We start from the raw sequence: 22,505 nt of genomic DNA on the forward strand, positions 1-22,505 counted from the left end.
AATCCCTTCTGGCAACAAAAACTTTAACTGGTCACATTGACACTTAGCAAAAATTCACCAGGTGGAAACAATTCTTCATCTGGCAACAGCACTATTAAACTTGGGTTAACCGTTTGCCTATGATCTTCTGCTCTGTCTCATCAGCCTCTTGCTCTTCTGGAAAAGATACACAGATCGTGGCTCAGGGAAGATATGAGTTTCCCAGATTCACACTATCAGTTTAAATGTCTTAAATTTAACAAAGTTGATCATCCCACACAGATGTTTAAGAATGAGTCTTTATGATTGTGAGGGAAAAAAAAAATCTTTGTTATTAGTTGTGGCTGGGTAGTTAGGTGAATCATTGTATACATAGAGCAACATTGTTGGGATATGAAGTACAGTTGCAACTTGAAGACAATTGATTCTATGTTGATGGTGGCCTGGACAGGAGTGCTGGGATTGAGGGTGAGGTGCAATGTCTCGGGGTGTGGATGTTTTCCACACTTATGTGTGTTCTAAAAGGGACAGTGTCTGTGTATTATGGTGACCCTGGCAAGATATATAAGAGAAGATCAAAACAGGAGAGCGATATTTCACCGGCTAGAAGCCAGTTCTGATATTTTTGCACAATAAAGTTGCCTGAAATTGTGAAAAGCAAAGTAGTTGACTTGTGACCCATTGTAAAGTTTGCCAGTGCCACATCTAAGTTTAAAATTGGGCTAATTTTAGGCTTAGGGTATCTGATGTACCAAAGGTACTTCTGGAACATGAACATGCACATCTCAGCAGTTACTTCCTGCTTTCCTTGTGTGCTGGGAGAGCTTCTAGAGGGGTCAGTACACAGCCAGAGCTTAGTAGTAACAAGAGATTTCAGATCATTACACAGGAATTCTGCCAGCTTCATCTTAGCAGTAAGGTTTGGCATTAAGCAATCAGCCACGAGTGATCCCCAAAAGTGAACCATATTAGCATATTGTCATAGGGTGGTTTTTGCACCTTTGCACCATTTTTACTGCATATAATACTTCAGATAAATCATTGCTCCTATTCAGATCATTATTATACAGCTTTGTCTCTCAAACAGAAATGGGTGGGAGCATCCAATAGATTTTGTCATAATGCAGACGCCTCAAGAATTCAAGCTTTTTTGAAGGGTGGTTGATTATCTTGGCCAGGACTTGTACATGGGCCACACTGTGGGGCAGGTTCCTTTCATTCTCACTACAGCAATTTCTGTTGCTGTGTGCTCTTGTCTCTGGCAGAATTGAATAAAGCCTTGTGAAAAGACCCAGGCAGAGGACTATTTACACTGTAAATTGTTCTTCAGTCATGCACTGCTTGTAGACTGACAGAGCCATGTTTCATTGACTCCAACTTTGGGAGTAATATAATTCTTTTAAGAAATCACAGCTCTTAAGTGGTATTTGGATAAATTTCACCAACATTTAAATAATTTAAGCATTTAAATGTTTACTTGTCTTCTATAGTAAACAAGATAAAAACATAATGAAAAAGAGCAAGCCATCAAAATGTGAGGAGAATGGAAGATGTTGATATTTAATAAAGATGGTATATGCATTGTCACCAAACATTACACAATGTTTCTGAAGAGCCTTAAGCCATAAGTCTCTCCCATTCTATGGTCAGGTCTGTAGTCTTTTCCAGCTATCTGGCTCTACTGCCTTGTCAAATTCTAGGCTCTTTTCCATTAATATCATGATAAGAGGGCATTGGTAGGACTGCTTACAACAGCATCAAGAAAGACATACTCACATGTCTCTGTCCTGGTCTTGGATCTGTGCATCTTTTCTCCATGCATGGGGGTGGTGGGGTTGTGCACTGTTGGCTGAATTTCAGTAATAATACAGTGACCTACAGCACATAAATACTTTGCTACCACAGAGAAGGAAACAGTGAGCAAACAGGTTAAATGCAGGGTCATAGGCTTAATGAGGTTTTAAATATTGCAGCTCACAGCATAGGAGACTATAATGCCCCTAAATTGAAGAAGGGGGTTAAAATAAACTTCTAGGATCAATGAGTGTTACCACGGCATGGTAGTAAACCTACACTTCTGTATTTTCCTGTAATAGCTCTCATGCAGGGCATTAATACAATTTACTAGTGAAACCTTGTCACCCTCTTCTGATGAAAGTAACTAATACATCTGAATTACTTCTCTGCTTTTGTGAAATCACTTCTCTCTTCTATAATAGCATACAATAATATTGCAACAACAACTCTTTGGGTCAAAATGTCACATTTAATGTGAGAAGAAAATGGAAGAATATGGAAAAGAATGTATCAAAGGTAAATGTCTAACATTCACTTCCAAGCACCACAGGAGTCTTAGTAGCTCTTTTGCCATTACTTCTTACACAAGTATTTTCAAGGGAAAGGATACTTTTTCTACCTCTTCCTTCACCAGTATAACCAAAGCAACAGAATTTTGATAGTTAAATATTACAGCAGGACAGTTTTCTTATTTGCAGAATCATTACCATTTCAGATCCTCACAAAGAAACCTTTCCTGTCTATTTCATGAACTGCCAGCAGTTGTGCTTAAGCTCAATTGTAAGTGGAAGTGGCTAAGCAAAGGAGTATTTTTGTCTCCTGTGCTTTCCCCAGACTTTCTTTGAATGTCCTCAGGGCTTGCAGTCTGGAAAACTGTACTCTGCACTGCAGCATACTAAGCAGAGCAAAAAGTACACTTTATTAGCACCAAAACAATTCTCTTCTGTCATTTTCCTTAGTTTGCTCCTCAAATAAGAAAAATTTGTTGTCCCTAGAAGTAACCCATATTTTAATTCTGGAGTTTTATAACAACTCTAACACTACAAAAAAGATAATATAACTGAGATAGAAATGAGCTGTATACACATTGCAGCTCAAAATTAGTGTTGACAGAACAGAGTGTAGTATGGGACTACATTATTATTTTTAGAATACACAACAGAGAAACAAGGAAGGAATATTCCTAATTGTCTTCAGTCTGTTGACAATGAGCTTTTTACAGTGTGAAATTCCCCATGAACAGAAAAAGGTTATGTCAGTGAGGGCAAGAAAATGAAATAAGTTCTCCATTTTAGTAGTGTAACTGAATCATGTGTCTACTGAAATTGTAATACTAGATATGAGTCTCACTGTGTTTGGATCATAATAAATCAGGACTCCAAAGCTTTCTGACTCAGATATCCTTAAGTAAGATTTTTTTTTTTAATGCAGATCTGCCTTTTTTGTTTGTATAATACTTGATCATAATATGCAAATGTTTACTGTAAATGAAATTGGTCCAAGGAGAATGCTGTATTCCGCTTATGGATTTCCCCAGTGAATTGTATCTCTATTCAAATTATGCAGAATTTTTGTCACACTTCATTTCTTCCACAGGAGAGAAATGCCAGCTCTTTTCTTTTGGCAGAGACAAATTGCTCTCTCTGTTATCACTTGTATAAACTCAGGCAAATGTTGACAAACTGCAGGAATAGCAGCTGTACAATGCTGATCCAATTGTCTGAAGTGAATAGAACTGCTAGAAGTCATAAAACTTGTGGAGTGCACTGATTTTCTTGGCACCTGAAACCAGGAGAAAACAATTGTTTCAGTGGCAATGCACAGTTTCAGAAAGGTTGAGGTTATGACAAGGGTGGTTAAATGGTGGCTTTTGAGTTGCATGTGGATTGTGAACAACTCCAGAACAGCATGTATGCCACATCTACAGCATATAATTGGCTGGCCGACTGTGCTTGAACAAAGGCTGCTGGGCAACTTATATCTCAGCTAAGGAAGAAAGTGAGCTGGCATTGCTGGGCCTCTTGGGACTCCCTTCTACAGGGAGCTACAGTCTCTTGCAGAGCCACTGTCACCTGTAAATGGCTACCCAAGGTCCCAGATGATGGCCCTGCTAGCTGAGCCAAAAACAGTTGTCCAGGACAGTATAATGCTGGGCATGGAAAAATGTTTATGCCCCTTTTGCCCATTTTTACCTTAAAACTGCTGCCACAGCAAATGACGTGTTTGATATTACTGCACCATCACTGGCAGGGCAATTGGGCAGTGACTTCCCCTTCTCTTAGGTCCTTTTCTTCTCCCATTCTTAGTCCTATCCTCTTAACCAGTGCTGGAAGAGCAAGTATGCTTCTGGCTCTGAGTTATGCTCACCTACCTGAAGGTGATAGCATTCAGATAGTAGCTAAATAGGGATTTATTCTCCTGCCTTCCCTTGAGTGGGATTTTATCACTTCCATGGGTTATTTTCTCAGATCTGTGAGTACAGTGCTCCTCTTTTACAATTACCATTGGTGTCAGCGGAAGGCACTATCTTGAAGAGCAAGTGCAGGTGCCATGCAGCCAAATGGACAGGGTCTTTGTCATTTAAACAAGATTAAATGTTCCATGGACATGTCTTGAGCATTACTCGCTAATCTGGAAGAGACTGAGCAAGGTTTCTCACATCTACTCCAGATTTATTTCACAGGACTTCACTATGTAAATTTACATGCAGTTATCTGCCCAAACTTTGCCACAGTATCTTTCTCAGGAACAAACAAGTGCAGTTAATTTGAGCCAACAATCAACTGCCAGGTAAACAAGTTACATTAGGTACTTTTTTTCATTGAATTGTTGTAGTCAGTTTCTGTCCCCCCGACTTACACTGAGAAAATGTAGTTGAGGCGAGAAATACACTGAGGCTAGTGAGGTAGTTACTGATTTCTGTGGGTTTACACTCAGAGTAACACAGTTCTCAGTGTGTGCAGAATCACAGAGAAGGTGAACTTTCTGATCAAATCTTCTGCAGAGGAAGACTTGCTTGTTCTTTAAGAAAACTGAATGTCAGTGCTCATGTTGCAAGCTCAGGCCCAACTTTAGAGTAAATGTGAGATACATTCAAAGCCTGAAGCTGCTTTTTCTGCTCATCCAAAAGCAGCAATGAGTGGCTCAGTGAGGCACGCCATGCAGGCTCGGCTTATATTTTTAAATAGCAATAAAGAGCTTCAAAGTTCTTCAAAGAACTAGAAAAAAGAGTTATGATCTATACTTGCTTTTTGTGAAATAAATGAGGTTACATCTGCAAAACTGGATTGTATTTTACTACTCACTCAGTGCATCAGCTGACTAATTGCAATTAAACAATTTTACAAATAATGCAACAATTACATAAGCAAAACCAGAATAACCAGAATGAATTCAGCACCATGTGAAGGTAAGGAATCAAATTCCATTCTAACATGTCAGGAACTCCAAATTACAGTAGATGAAATATAAGGGAAACTGATTTGAGGCAATTTGTGCTCAGAGATGACAAAAAGCTCTCTGAAGAAATGGGTTACTTAATTTTATTTCTTCCTTCACCCAGATTCCAGTAATTTCTCTTTCTAACTCACTTACAGGCATCAATTACTTGAAGAAGCTTTGTTCAGATACATAACTCAGGTGAAAAATGGGAACTGTGCTATAATTTTAATTATGTAGCAGTTGCAAACTGATCACATTGTATATTGTTAGGTTTATAAATATTACCTTTTTGTGGAATATTAATATCAAAGTCCATTCTTGTTATTTATAAACATGGTATAAACTTAAATTAACTGTCAGTCCTGTTCCCAGGACTCTATAAAAATTTCACATTTAGAATATTTTTCTGAATTAAGTGACTAATTAAAAATCTTTTGTGTGTATTATCGGATTCTTTTGAGGAGCACCCTTTATCACAATGTTTGGCAAAGTAATTTACAGTTTATTAAAGAGATTGTTATTTAATAATTTGGTCAAGGAAAATCTTCATGTCCTCTGAGAATCATTTTAGCACAGGTGGAAGAGTTTCCTTTTTTTTTCTAGCATGAAGGAGTATATAGTGCTGAGGCTTACATTGTCTCCTCATGCAATATTAGCTTCTCAAGTAGGTCCTCAGAATATATTAACACATAAGATGGTGTAGTCTGTGATTCCTTGAGACCATAAAACTTTGTCTTGTTTGTGGTTGCTACTGCCATATTCCTGTGTAATGCTTCCAGCTTCCTTTCAGAAGCTAAAACAACAGAGACAAAGCTCGCTTCCTGATTGATTGATGGGGTAATGAAAATTATTATTAGCCCTTACAAACACCATAGATTAAAAAAAAAAATCTCAAATATTGACACCTTATCACTGTATTTGAAACAAGCATTTGTCTCTTTGTTGTATTAAATGTAGGTAGGCATGTACACACTGATACTTACGAGTATTGTCTGCAGACTCTGAGGAGCTCACGAGTGTATTTCAAATTCACTTCAACAAGGGCACCAGGCAGTGTTATAAGGATTTTGTAAAAATCCATCCTTTAGAATCTTGTAAGTAATCTCTTGGATATCCTACAGGCTTGCCTTCATAAAGCTTTCAACACTGAGTTGAGTGGGCTGCATGTGTGTGAAGCTGCCCTGATTGAAACGCCAATATTCTCTCTTTCTCTGGGCTCTGAAATTTACTATTGCAATAAAACAGAAGCATTGCCTTGCATACTAAACTGAAGTGGCTATGAAGAACAACTACTGAAGCCCCTCATTTATTTCATGGTTTCAGTCTAATTGACATCAGCATTCAATCCTTTCTACTGGCCTATTCATTGTCTCCCTCTCCTGGAGATTCAGTCTGGATTCAGTGTACAACAAATTCATTACTGACCTGCAGTGCCTTCCCTCTCTGAAAGGAAGGGGAAAGAAGAAATCACCCTGTAATTACAAGAAAAGCGTATTTTTTTTTTTTTTAGCTCTTAGGTATTTCCAATAATACCTATAGCAAGGAGCCAACACCACCTCCCACATCTCCCAGTTCAAGATTCTATGTTAAGAGGATATTTATCTATCTCTCTGACTCAAAAGAACCAGTTCCAGAGACATCCTAATACAAGTATTTCTTAATAATTCATGGAATGATTGATGGGCAAAATATATTGCAGACTATATATTTTTGGCATATTATTTAATCAGCAGCAATAAAAATGCTCTTTTTGTAAAGAACATGAATAATTTATTTTAGTACTAAAGGATAAGAATTCATGTAATGAATCATTTGCAAGAATCATGCAATGAGCTCTAACCAGAGATTGGGAAACTGAAAGTGATGAAGGGCCACTGGTACCCATTGATCCTTCCATAAGAATGGGGACCAAAGAGTGTCTGGAATTAGTACAGAAGACCTGATGTGGCATAACATAAAGAGAGAAAGAGGGAAAAATCTCGCTTCACGTGGGGAAATAAAAGCAAATATTATGTGTAGGGATACAATTAATTATATGGGAGGGCACAGAACATGGAATGGAGCCACCAGATAAATGCAATTTTATGGGGAAAAGTGTTAGGAGAAGGATGTGGTAATATTTTCCTGTGGTACAGATGGTATTTTTTAATAGTGAATACACAACTGAATGTTCTTTTTAGCATAGTGCAGACTGTGTGGGAAAATGGACCCCCAAAACCTGGCATTTTTGCATCTCTCTCCTGTTCACAGGACACATCCTCTTCTTTAGTGCTCCTTGATATTTGTAAGATAGTAATTGTGAGGACCACGAAGCCTTAGAGCTCAGCTGAGGTAGAGATGGTATTGTCGAATTAGACACTTATGAACTCTAGCATGAACACTAAGAAACTGGTAATTTATTCCACACTTACAGTTTATCACATTTCTAAAATGCATCAAAAGCCTGGGAAAAGCTAGGAGGCTTTCACAGCAGATGCTATGTGCATGATGTGGCTTTGACAGATGCTATAGAGCATGGTGAGAGAACTATTTGTAAGATGAAACATTCATTGGGACTTCTGTAGCTGAGAACTTAGAAAAGACCTAATGCCCCACATTACCACTAGCTGCGAGGAAAGAGTCTCAAGAACCACTGAGGGCTTGGATCCCATGTTGCCATGTGGCTAGAACTCAGTAGATTCAAAGTAGCTGAACCCAATTAAGAAAATGAGGGAAATCATAGATGTTCTGTTTCTACTCCTTCAGTGGACATTTCCTAAGTATTTGGGGGGGGCGGGGTGGGGGGGGGGAGAGAAAAGTAGAGGTACTATCTACAGAATCTAAAGTCAGGCAAAAGAACTCTCTGCTACTAAATTATGTAATAGTGTGTGTCACTCATTCATTAAATATCAATAAATAATTTAAAATTTTCTGTAATTTGGCATGCTCCTGAAATGAAATCCATTCCCCTGGAGAGGTTCATTTTTGTTTTGTTTTTGGTTTTGTGGTTTTTGTTTTTGCTTTTGTTTTTTCTGTGTAGACCTGTAAGTGGAGTTTTATGGGCTTTCTTTGGTTTAAACTCTTGATTTAAAAATTTTTATTTGTGCCGATTAAGAGAAAATGGAAGATCAGTGGATGGTCCATAATTTGAATAAATATCAGGAGTGGAAGTCAGAAAAATTCTTTAAAGGGAGAATAAACCCTTTATTTGACAGATTAGCTGCTGGTTGCTGAACCTTATTTACATATGAGGTTCTCCCTTCCCCTAGCTCTTAGCACACTTGCAGAAAGTCCAGCCATCCCTTTGCTACCTCTCCTGCCCTGTTTTCAAGCTGCCAGGCATAGTACTGAGACATGGGCCTTGGGTGCAACTTGGCTGACCCTGATTGAACAATTGACTCAGTATGCAGGATTTCAAGCCATGTGCCCCAGCCAAGTGCTGGACACAGGGTAGTCCTCGATGTTAAGGCGTGAACTGTTAAAATGTTCAGTAGCATTTCATGCCTGCAACAAAAAGAACCTTCTGTCCAGTTTTTATGGGCAGTTGATGTTGGGCAATTGGCCAATTTTCTGGATCAGAAGTAGTGGCCTTACCTTTAATATGTTACTGTCTTCTTGCTGTATGCATTTTCCCACTCTGTAACAGAAAGCAGGGAACTTTTCAGATTCTGAAACTAAAATAATGAGAATATGTTTAGGCTTATGAAACATATTTCCCAGTATCGTGTCATTAATAAAAATCACAACAAATGTACTTTAGAGTAAATAAATGAATGAAATTTAAGACTGATACTGCAAAATAAATTTGGACTGATTATTTTTTTTTTTTTGTGGGGAAATTCATTAGACTGTGAAAATTAATCACACTCTGCATAGTACCCCACTGGTACACATGACTCACTGCAAAATAATTCTGTTGTTTTGAGACTTTGCATGTGTACTGGATTGATTCAATGTTTAATGAGATTTTTGGTTTGCATCTCATTTATGTTTATGCCTACCAGATGGTCTTCATTTGTCATAGTATTTCTTAGGAATTTCTTTCTCTATCTCAGATTTGAGTGTCTGTATGATGAAGATGTGAAAGAAGAAACTGAGCAATATTAAACATCACAGACAATTGATTGCTAAGCATAAAGAAAGCACATTATAATTGTAAACAGTAGTGTAAGAGAAAAACCTGAACTGATCTGAATTTTGGCTCTAGGGATAAGATTCTCAAGCAAAATATGTATCTTAGTGTGTTCCTAGAGTTGAATTTGGGGATTTAAAGTTAGGGAAGAAGCTAAAGTAGATCTTTTTCTAAGATTTTTTTTTAGTAGCAAGACTTCTTTTCTTCTTCTTAGGTCTTTAAAATCTCATTGCCTGAGATATTTACACAGAAAAGCCCTAAGTACCTAACTTTGGATTATACGCATAATACAGGAGCTGTATAAGAAGCAATATCTGCCCAATTCTTTCAGTCTCTCCACCTCAGAAGAGAGGACTGATTTGTATTAGATCCACTGGGCCAAGGCTCAGCCCTCAGTGTTGAGGTGAGAACTGGTTGAAGCAAGGTGGCTTCTTGTATGAGAAACAAATTTCACCCCTTCATTTACAGGAGGGGACACTGACACTATAGTATTGTTTCCCCTGGCAATACTGATCTTTCCATCCCACCCTCTCCCCCTTCCTTTTCCAATCGCTTCCTGGAATAGGAAAGACACACAAAAATTTTGGAATCCATGAGAAATCTTTCATAATTTTGGATAATGGAGTAGTCCTTTTCAATCTGTAGTGACTGAAGTTTTATTAACAGAAGCTGGGTCATATGTTCTCAAAAAGATTTTTCCCACAAAGGATACTGGAAGATCTTTTGACAAATTTCCAGCAAAAGGACACCTTGCTAGAAATGATAATCCTTCCATGTACAGACATAGAAATGGACACAAAAAAGTCTGTTAATCTTGCAAAATTCAGATAATAATCAGAGATATGCCCTTCATGCAAAGTCAACTCAAAATATATTTAACACAGCTACATAAATATATAAAGTGAGAATAAAACCAAATAATAACATTAATAAACCTGGAAGACAAAAATACTAGCTCAAAAAGTCCTTTGTTTCTGTCTTAAAGCTAACTGAATTATTTTTTTTCAACTGTGAATCTGTAAGTCTCAGGAAAAGATGCTGAAGGAAAGCTAGAGTAAATTGAGTTTGAGGCCATAGACCATTGTCTCAAAAGACACAATACAAACACGAATTAGTTATATCTATATATAGCAATTTGTTAAAGTTTAACAGTGAATAAAAGGAGGCTGTGGTACCAATTACTTGGTGTAGACTAGAAGAGGAAAATTGTTTTCTGGTAAGTCAAATTAAATCCAGAGTAACCAGAGAAAATTGTAGATGAAGTTGGTGGTGAAAGATACCCAATCATTTAATCTGTCTTTTGGTAATGGCAATATTAATAGCTGTCATGGTTAGAAGTCTCTCACTATAATAGAATTTTGACTGTCTCCACTTCTTTCCCAGAGTAGATTGAAATAAACTTCCTATTTTCTCTGCCAGGATATGGTTTTTACCATTGGGAAGTATTGAGGGGTACCTAAGAAGAATCAGAAATTGTTCTATGGAAGGAAGAAGAGGAGGAAAAAACAAAGACTGGGAGATTTGGAAACCCTGAAAACAGACACCAGATAATTGCCATGCACAACAAAAAGAGCAAAAGTGTTGGGCAGCAGCTCAGATGCCTGATTAAGACTGTTTTCTCTTTACTGTACATTATAAAGAGCCATATATTAGTGACTGGTGTTAACTCAAGTTGATATTTTGGATGTAATGTATTATCCAAGCAGTTTCCCCAGTAATGTGACATGTTTAAGGAGATCACAGGGAAAAAAAAAGACTGTCCCTCAGCAGATAAAAATTTTATCATGCCTTTTCTATTTTTTTATTCTGTTTTGACACTGCCTCCATCCCCATATGGTCAAGTTCTCCTGAACAAATTTTCATTTTGTAGAGTCACTACCAAAGCTGTAATCACAGCTGGATTGAACCATGCCTCACCAGCCCAAGGCAACTTAAATTCATTGTTTTTGTGGGACCCAGTGGCAAACATAATTTACAGCATCCCTGACCCTGTTGCAAACACTTTTTTTCCTGGCCTCTTTCAGTTTGAAGATAAAAACTGTCACAGTTCTCTTCAGGCAGTAACTTTTCAATAGCCATTAGTGAAAAGCACTATATTTAATGTTCTGTGCTTTCTTATATGGAACAATGTATACTTTTCATGAATTACACAACCCTTTTGTAATGTTCTTTCTCACTAATCTACAGCAATGCTATTAAAGATATCCTTGGAGAGATTTAGGAAAGCAGTTGTTCACTCCACTTCAAATTAAAAGAAATAAAAGCATATGAATTCAGCACTGTTATTAGCTCAATAACAGGAGTGGTATATACTTCATCATAAATATTTTTTCTTGTGTTGGAGTGGGCAACAATTTTTTTTTCTCCTAAAAATAACTTTCACTCTCTTGCACAGCTCGCCTCTGGCCTGTAGGTGTCATAGTCAGAATATGTATGAAAAAGATAAATATTTGTGTACTTACTTGAAATAACTTTCTGAAAAGCAATGTTCTTGTTAGGTAAGTACTGTTATTTATTGAAGCTTTGGAAGTGGAGAAATTACTCTAGTACATAAACAAGCATAAAATATAATGGATTTCACTGCACATTCTCTACCTATGAAGATAAAGTTTCTCATGTTTCTCAGGTAAACAACCATTTTTCTCAGGATTCTTAACCTGATGCCTCCAGCTCTGAACTTGCCTGTCTTGATCCTGCTCTTTGTCCTTTTATCTTTCACCTTTGCTTCTTAAAATTTCAGTCAGATAAGACCCAGAGAAGTGACTGAAAATATTAAAGAGCAGCATGTTTCTATTCTAGGCATAGAGTGTTGGACTTTAGTTGTAATAAAGGCACAGGATGAAGCACCAGTGAATGCTAGGGAAAGTTGCCTGACCAGTATGGTGGTCAGGAGCAATCCTATGATGGAGTGATGTCAACAGTCAACAACAGAAGACCAACAGATGTCATCTATCAAGATTTCTGTAAGGCTTTTGACATGGTGGCACAAGACATCCTTATCTCCTAATTGGAGAGGCATGGATTTGATGGATGGACTTTTCAGTGGATAAGGAATTGGCTGGATGGATGTAACCAGAGAGTTGGGGTCAATGGCTCTATGCCCAGGAAGAGGTCAGTGGTGAGTGGTCTGTCAGGGCTCTGTCTTGGGATGGTGCTCTTTAATGTTTTCATCAATGAAATAGTGAGATCGAGTGCGCCCTCAACAAGTTTAAGATGCATGAAGCTGAGCAGTGTCGTCACAACAGAAGGGATGGGATGCCATCCATGGGATGTGGACGAACTTGAGAAGTGAGCCCATAGGAATTTCATTTAGTTCAACAAATCCAAATGCAAAGTGCTACACCTGGCTCAGGGCAATCCCAGACATGAGTCCAGACTAGGAGAAGGACTTGGTGAGAGCAACTATGATGAGAAGGACTTGGGGTTTTGGTGGATAAAAAGCTGGACGCAAGCCAAGCTGTCCATCTGCTGTAGAAACATGTTTGACTTTGTTATGCAAAGTTTCACTCTGGCTGAACTAGAAGTATGAGTGGCATTGGGAATCATATTGGGCTCTGCCTGTGTTTGAAGGCCACATCTAAGGCACGGTTCTTATTCTGCCCCATGGAAGATCTGCATGTTTTTCAGAGTGGCAGGGGTATGATATGGCTTACAGCATACAACCTTATGTTTCTTCTGTATAGATATTTACACATCTGAAGAAGTCATACTTTGCTCCCCTTACAGATATTGGGTATAAATAAGGCAATTTAAAGGCATGATTTTTGACACAGATATAAGTTTCAAAATTGTATCTATTTTTTCTCCATGACTCTAAAGGTGCTCAAGACTATTAACTCAGAGGTAAACCTGCATTTGCTCACATAAACTGAACAAAAATGTCTAGGTACAAGCAATGAAATAGCTAGGAACATTTACTTCAGTGAAGTCTGAATGGATAAAAAAATGAAGTTGGATGATGGTAATCTTACTGTATGTTTGTGTGCTTAAAAGTATAGCTGACTTCTGCCAGAATGACAACAGCCTGGTTAGGCCAGGCAACAGATTAAATTGCAGTAAGAGCAACCAAGGAAACATTGCTTAAAAAGTGTAAGAAAACCAATCAGTTATATCAGGATGAAAAACATCCCCATCACCTAACTAAACCCTCCTAAATTGGGTTTAGGGAAGCTCTGCTTTAGGATTGAGATGTTCCTGGTGAAAAGAGTAAGCTTTCTTCTTAAGGTGCTGGGAGAACAAGTGGGATGAAAAGAGCTTGGAAAAAGTTTGTAGAAAACAAAGAATATTGAATATCTTGAATATTTTCTTTTCTTCTTTAGAAAATGTGAAGATTTTTTATTTCTCTCTGAAACTAGGTATTTCTTGTGCCCTTGTAACTGTTTTACCTTTTTCATAGCTAGTCACATTTATTTTTGCAGACACAGTAACTTAACTGTTGCTGCTAAAGAGAAATACACCAAAGACTTTCTGCCAGAGAAGGTTTCCCACTCCCCAGGACAGTTAATTAAAGCAATAGCATCAACATTTAGACAAATTCACAACTTTTTCTTCCTTTAATGAAAGACAAGAAAAACAAAAACCAAAACAATAAACAAGCCCAAACCCTATACGAGGCTCACATTAGAAGACTTCCATAATTTTAATTAAAAAAAAAAAAAGTAACTGAGTAATGAGTTCAACAGCCTTACTCAGTAACTTTACATGTAAGGGCAAAAATATTAATGCATGCAAATTACATTGGTGACAGGAATATTCTCATGAGTGTAACTGCACTTATTCTTGATGTTTCCTTTTACAAATAAGATGTAACCCCTCAAAAATCTCAATAATACTGTAATGCCTGTGGTTCTGAGGCACATGTCACTTAGGAGACTTGCCCAGCTCCATCACTTTAACCCTGACAAGTAATTAGAATCTAATTTATGAATGCTTCACATCAGGAAAGGAATCTGAATTTGTTCAAAAGAGTCCTCGTCAGGAAGTTTTCCTTAAGCAGAACTTTACAAAGTGTCTTTGCAACCAATATTTCTTAATTCTATGGAGAGGAAAAAAAACCTGTGTGGGTCTTTCAAGATCCTGGTAACTTGAGAATTATTTTTTATTGTTGTTGTTTGTGGGTTGGGTTTTTTTGGGTGTTTTTTAGGTTTGCTTATTTTAATGTTCCTTTGAGGAAGAATTATTGGGTGCAGCACATCTCAATCATCCTTTGACTTGGTATATTTTTGTATAACATTCTGGCAAGCAGTGAGAACTCTAGATTTAGGGGTTTGTTTTGGTTTGTTTCTTTCTTTATTTTTTTTTCTTGCTCGCTTTTATTATGGGGTTTTTGGCATGTGTGTGTAAAATTAGTATTTATTAAGGGGTTTTCTATGAGTTATTAATATTCCCATTCTTCTGGGGAACCTTTGACTGAATGAACTTCAGAACCTGCTGTTTCAATATGCTATGGTATCTTAGAGCTTCTACTCTCAAGTACATAATATTTAAATGTTAACTAAATAAAAATTATAGGAGCTGTTTTGAGGGAACTGCTACAGGCTGCTTATTGTGTCTGCTCCTTAGTATAAACACAGGTATAAAAATGTTTGGATCCTGACTGAGCTGCACCAATAAGAATGGACATGAATTACATTTTTAAATTATTTACAACTTCACAGTGTCTGTGGCTTTAAATTATTGATGCTTGTGACAGCAACTGTCAATGAGACAAAGCTTGCTCTGAAACAGCAGCAGCATACTGTGGTATTCAGTGCCTCCAGTCCTTCTTATTAAGGAAAAATGTCACTTCTTTTATAGTAGGAGAGCAGAAAAAAGAAAGCAAGATCATTATTAAAGGAGAAGTTTCCTTCAAGACTCTTTGATTACAGTGTGTCTCTCAGAACTCTTGGCATAACAAAAATGCTCTAACTGAGCATGAAAGAGACTGGTCTTATCAGTAAGACTGCATAATGTTTGCTGTAACAAGTTTTTTTACATGTAGGGTTATAGCAGCAAAAAGGTCCCTGCTGGACCACAAAGGACAAGACAGCCCTGTGTGAGAGGGAGACTTTATGGGGAGCAACATTTGTCCCCACATACGCCCCACAGTGCATTGTCTAGGGCGGTGTCACTCATCATTCAGGCAGTGCCTGCAGAGCAATGGTATCAGCTGCCCAGATGTGGTACTAACACCTGCACCTCTGTTGATATAGCAGCGACTATCAGGAGTACCACAGGTCATCTCTCTTTTTTATTACTGCTGCTCCCTCCTACTGACCTATGAAGCTGTAATCTCCTGAATCTGTCTGTCTATATCTGACAGGTTCTAATAAAGTTTTTTTGTTTTAGGTGCAAAAGGACAGGTCTGTTTTAAGTATGCTGGTGTGTGGCTCTGTTTTCCCTGTTTCTTTATTCAAGTTCAAAGCAACACACACTAGTTGAAATTCATGAGGACAAAAGGAGAGCCTTGTGTTATTTGGATGTAGGAGCTTGCTTGAACCCATTACTGCTGAAGAAAGAGAAGATTCCTGATGTGAAAACGCCAGTGAGCCATATGTGTGTGCTGCACGTGTACTTGCAGAGTGGAAGAAGTCTGTATGGAATATGAAATTGCATCCTGTACTGCTGGGGATCAGGTGCTGGATTGTATAAAGACGAGTGCTGTATTAAGAGTGGGGAATGACTGAAGAGTGATTGTCTGTAGATCATGATTTTCAGTAGAGGAAGAGAATCATGCCTATTTTGTGTTCTTTTATGTTCACAGGTGGAAGGAGAGAATCAAAGTCTCCTGCTGTCATTTAAGAAACAAAGATTGTTTTAATGACTTAGAATATCGTAATAGGTACATGGACATAATGCCAGAGAGCCTGTGAAGCTGCAAGAAATGAATTGTGTTTTCATGGTTCAGGTTAAATCCTGCTAAAATGGACTTGGACTGATATTAAGGCAATGGCTGACCTCTGGTTGCAGGTCACCAAATGGCAGGAATTCTATCCCCCCAGAGGATCTAAATGGGGCTCATCCCTGTAGCCTGGAGGGACCGGCAGCTCTGTGGCTTTACATTGCCCAGGGTCCTGGCCTCGGGGGCCTATCCCTGGCCTGCCATGCAGAGGAGAGTGGCCTGGATCAACGCTGCTCAAGGGATCCCTTTTCCCAGCAGAACACCCAAAATACATAGTGTTTGTCATGAGCCCAAATATACTTGCTGTAAGATTATTAAATTTTTTTTTTCTTTTTCCACACTCCTTCATTATACCTGTAGTAACTGCCCTGTGTTTTAACAATGTAATACAAGTGCACTAAGGATAATCAAGAAATGAGGACATGGGACAATGACAGAGTGCTAAGGACTTTGACAATTCAAGTGTACAATGAAGGACTTGGAGACCCAAGAAAAGATTTACATAACTGTATTTGTATGGTAGCAAATGCAGTATTAAGATGAAAATTTAAGGGTTCAACACAAAACCCCGAAACAGCCCAGCTGTGGGATTTCCTAAGCTGGCCTTAATAAAAAGCACTGTGAAGAAGCTTTTCAAGTGAATCCCCTTTGACTAAAATAGCCATGGCTAAAAAATAATCTTGTTGATACTTTCAGTGTTCATGAAAGCAGAATATTACTTCAGAAATAGTATAATAAAGATCACCATAGTGCTAGTATAATAAAGTGTAATAGTATAATGGAGATCACCAAGATAACTAAGATGCTTGATTGTATGATTGATTAATCTTTTTTTTACTTTAATATTTTAGTGCTCTACAGAGGCCTAATATTTGATAGCTTATGTTATCTTGGGCCCACCTCCTCAAATCAGTAACACTGTATGTTGTTCTGCCATCATTTACCTGACCTCCAGCACCATCATAAAATAAAATTATGCAATATTAGTGACTTCACAGATTCTTTGGGACACAAAGATGCTTCCAGCATCTCTTACTGTAGCTAATAGCAGGATTGCTGACATCCATGGAAATGGATGACATCGTAACTTTGGGTGTTGACTATGGAGTACTGACATCAGGTAGCACCTACAGACAAAAAACATTAAGGTCTTTTTATACTAACCTGCAGGATCCAGCAAAAATAATTAATTTTGTAGTTTAACCACTAGTTAGTGGCATAACAGCAATAATAAATGCAAAGACTCTTATTGTCATTTTAAAAACACTGAACAGGCAATACTAATGAGAAGATCTCATTGTCAATATGCCATGAAGAAATGAAACCTAGTGAAATGCAGCAATTCATGTAACAGAGTGCAAAGAATGTCTTTGAAAGCAGAAATGTAGCATATCTTATTTGTCTAAATTTATCCTACATGTCTCTTAAAAAGAGAAAATTTACTCAAGTACACACGTTAATTCATTACGTTATAAGAATCATTGCATTTAACATTTTTTCACAGAATCTCTGTGGTGCAATACAACAGTGTTCATTAGGTTAGGTCTTTCTCACCCATCTCATGGGTTCATTGTCCTCAGCTGCTACTGAACACAATGTGGTCTGGGGCCTTTCATGTATCCAGGGTGTAGGGAGGGCTTTCTGCAGTGACAAAGCTGAAATGTATCCAACTGTATAGATTCTTTAATCAAATGCAGATAGATTTCTTCAGCACCTGGCTACCTAAGCATCTCAGTCTTTTTGACATGTCATATCTTCCAGAGAGTTAGCAAAGGGCCAATGCATAGCTGAATTATTCTTAGCAAAGTAGAAACTGTTGGTCATGTCTTATAGGTAGGAAACTGGGGAACAAGATAGTGCCCAAAATTAAGCATCGGGTAAATGATGGAGCTTGGAACTGTAGATCTTCCAAGTCCAAGCATTGCCTACTTTACATTTTACAGAGAGGAGAACACAAAAAGAAACAAAGCTTTTTATCTAGATCATGAGGACAGTCAGCCATGGCAAGTAGAATCCACCTCAAGACTTTGAGACTTAGACTACTGCTTCTACCACTGAATACTTGTTTGTGGACAGAAAGATCCCAGAGTGATCATTCCTCACAATAACATGGCAGAGGAGGCAGAGAGCAGACCAGATACTACAGTTCCTTCACCTCAGAGATGAAGAACTTTTATTTACACAGTGCATCAGCCTTACCCAAGCCATGGCTGGAAGTCTGGCCTACAAAACCCTGGACTATCAAAGTGTGAAACTTTCTGCACTCCAGCCTCACAATAATGCAGACTTCTGTTCATACAGGCCTTAAGTATGGGCTTTTCCCCCCTACTAAACTAAACAGAATTTATTTTTTTGATATCTATGAACATTATATTCATAGATATAGATATATAATATAATATAGATATATTCTATATTATGAACAGCAGGTGATGCTATAGGACTTGGGATTAAGCTCTGTCTTGACTCCAGTTCTCTGCAATTGCTGCTGAAGAGTGAGGAAAACACACTGAGATTTTCCTCTTATCTGTGTAAGACAGGTCTATACTTTCAGATTATAGACTTGATATAATATACATAATATATAATAAAATAATACTATATAGACCTGATATAATATATAATATATAATTTCAGACTAAAATGGTTGCACTCAGAAACTGGAAGAAATGCTAAGCTATTTTATACCAGTAATTTATGTGTGCATTTAATATCCCAGAAAAATGTGTTAACAGGGTCAGACCAATTCAAAGAAAGCTGCTCTGTTCCCTAATTTTGGTCCTGTGTTAAAACTTCATCTGGGAGATATTATCAAAAAAATAGTAATCTCAGTCTCAGTGTGAATTTTTACCTGTGGAAAAAAAAAAAAAAAAAGAAACAAAACAAACAAGCAAAAAAAAAAAAAAGTGGACACGAATTAGAAGTTTCGTTTCTTCAAATCTGGTGAAAAAAAGGGGAATTTTCATCTCCATGTCTCTTGCACTAACTCTTATGTTCTTCTGTCTGTTTCCATGGTACATAGGAGAATAACAAATCAATCATATCAATTATAAAAGTATTGCTGTTTCACCCCTATTAGCACAGTGCTTATTTGCTGTCTCTTCAGGCACCTGATTTCTAGTGTAATACAAAGTATAGTTTTACTCTTTACTCAGTTTCACAAAACAATGTAATACTTTGATTTTCAATTTTTGTGACCACATTAAAAATCAGGTTTTTATTTGCACTTTAGAGGACCCTATGTTGAGCTCCTCACCGAGTTCCCATGGAATTAAGATAGCCCTCAGCCTTTACATGAGGTAGAATAATGTTGTGTTGCAATTTAAGAGACAGAGATTATTTCTGTGGACTACAGTGTAGAAAAACATCAGCAGCAAAAAATGCAGCTTTTATTAACTGCTAAAAATGTAATGCCATGTAGTCATGCATAAAAATAACTTTATATACTAAAATTGGGGTATTTATATCCAAAACATTAGGATGAGAGTCTTTATAAAGAAAACCAGTGGAGGGGACAAAAACCTTGAGTTTAACTTGAATAATTCAGAAATGCATTCAGTCAGTGCAACAGTAAAACACAGACTGATCTATTAACAATGTTAATAGATTACAATTATTTGACATCTATAGACTCCAGCAAAAGTAATACATAGATTGCATTAGTGGTGATTGGGGTGGTTTTGTCTGTTTTTATCTGTATTGAAAAAAAAATCAAAACAGAGGTACAGCAACATTTTCACTGCTTTTGCCCTAAAACAGAGCTGTTTATAATTCTGCTCCTAAACAAAATCACTCACAGAAAATTCAATGTCTGTTTTACAAAGTAAGAATTAAAACTTCTTTTCAGGTGAGTATTAACCTAAAGAGGAAACAGAAAAGTTTGAATTTCACAAACTTCTCAACTAGAGAACAAACACACAGGGAAATATCACAAACTAAAACTACCAATATCATTCTTTGATCAAGTTTTGTTGTTTATTGTAAAATACTGAATCAACCAATGATTTAGAGAAATATTAACAGATTTTATCATCAACTGAAAATTCCTATGCCTTATGTTGATGCAACAATATTGTAGGTAATCAGTCATACATTCTTACATTAGAAACAAACTGGAAAATATTTATGAATTCCTTTGGCATTCACTGAAGTTTTTCACATGGCTTTGAAGTAAACCTTGTGTAAAATTTCCTAATTGGAAGAGCAGTCAAACTGGCCAACTGCTTTTAATTGCATGTCATAGGAAACTTCCTTGTAGACCCCTATTAGCAGAAAATTATGTGTTTAAATGCAGAATTCCACTGCTACTATGTGTACTGTTATTTCTGGTAGCTCTGTAACTAAATGTTCAGATGTGATTTGAAATGAGAAGTGTAATTTTCTTCCTTTACTGCACAGCTTTTTAACTGCTTGTGACTTCTCCCTGCTGGGCAAACACCCATGCCAGCAGCAGTCTTACCCGGGACATTGTTATAGGTGAAGTCTGTATACTGCAACATCATTCCCCACAACATTTAGAAGAAACTGTTACATATGATTTGTCTTTCCTCTCAGCTGTTCTCAACTGTTAGCATGGTTTCTGCAGATGCTGTTACATTAGGGACAGCAGCTTGCTTTCATCCCTTTTTGTGCTTGTGGAGTGAGGTTTGACAGTCTTCTCCAGGGACTTCAGAATACAGTTTTGGATTGGAGAACGTTGTCACAGAACTTTTCCTGCCTTCCTGATTCCTTTGACTAAGCCCTCTGCTAGTTTGATTTTTGTTATATCGCAGCTCAGTGCTCATCACCTGGGAAGTGTTTGAGCTGAACGTGTTTAGGACATATTCCCCTCCAATATAGTGGTGGGAAAGTATAGACCAGCCAGTCTGGCTATGGGTCACTTAATGTGGCAAGTTTAGATCTTTTTATGGAAAAAACACAGATGAAAATTTGCATTGTGTGGCACCTGCATAGATCCAGGATAAGTAAAGTCATGTAATAACAGATAAAACTCCTTGCATTGACTTATCTGTACAATTTGTTTCATCAGAAGCATTCATGTTGTAAGGTTGCTCCTCTCTGCAGGGAGAGATTGTACCTGTTGGGCAACAACGTGAACAGGGCTACACCATGATAGGAGCCAAGCCAGGAGCAGCGGCTGACCCCAGAGCAGGACAGCATCTCGCTGACAGGGTACCATCCCACAGGGCTCAAACTAAAGAAGCAAAGCTGGAGGTTTGACACAGGGTCTATCAACAGCCTGTGGCATAGTGAGGAAATCAGCCATGGCCAGGGTCTGACTGGAGAAGGGCTGTAAACAAGGCTGCACTGAGGGTCCCAAATCCACCCAGAACATGGGGCTAGATGGCAGCTACCTACAACACACATCCTAGCTTCAACCAGGAAACAAGGCCAGATTCAAGGGTACAGACAGGCACTCCTGTGACTCAGCCTATGCTACGAGTGGGTGTGATGAGCTGAACTGAGCTAAGGCTCCTGGACCAATGGTCCAAGGGTGTGGAGAGCAGCTGATCAGGGCTATTAGAACCCACAGGACCCTGCTGGTAGCAGCTAAATATCTGGCTCTTTTAGGATTGACAAAAGCATGAACTGCAAGTCTTGTGTCTTTCATATAAGAAATGATCTGAGGTACATGAAACAAGAGACACCCAGATCTGCATGCTTTAGTGATTTGAGGGCATTTGTCTGAGCCAGGGCTGAGCACCTGCCCTTTCCCTCACCCACCGAGAGCTGCCATTCCTTGCCTGCTTCTTTTCAGAGTTCACAGTAAGTTTTGTCACCTCTTCCTTCACGCTGGCAGTTGTGTGTTCCTTCATGGCGTATGGTAAGAGTACTTGCTTCTTTGCTCCCTCTGACCGTGCACAAAGCAGCTGGCAAGAGCAATCAAATAAAGCAGAACTCTAGTGGGAATGGTAGGCTCTGAATGGTTGCTGATCACCTCCTGGTCTTTGTAAAATGGAACAAGAAAAGAGCTGGAGTGAAAGATTAAAGTAACTAAAAGCTTCATTGGAGCCAAAACTCTCAGGAGATTTGGAAAACTCACAGGAAGTTTTAAATAGCCTGTCATGCTGTGCTTGCAAGCATCTGTATTAGGATGCCAGCAACAGAGAAAACGATTTAGAAGGTTGCCCTATTTCTAGAATAGTTGTCTTTGAAGTGTTTTATGTGCCTAATAATTTCAATGTAATTTAGACAAAAGGAAAGAAATCCTGCAACTGTTATAAGGAAATTTGAAGAGTATGGTACCAGATAGCTGCAAACATGAAAAATACAAACTGAAGATGAAACCAGAGAGAT

This window comes from Ammospiza caudacuta, chromosome 1, assembly GCF_027887145.1.
Source record: "Ammospiza caudacuta isolate bAmmCau1 chromosome 1, bAmmCau1.pri, whole genome shotgun sequence".
NCBI classification, from domain to species: Eukaryota; Metazoa; Chordata; class Aves; order Passeriformes; family Passerellidae; genus Ammospiza; species Ammospiza caudacuta.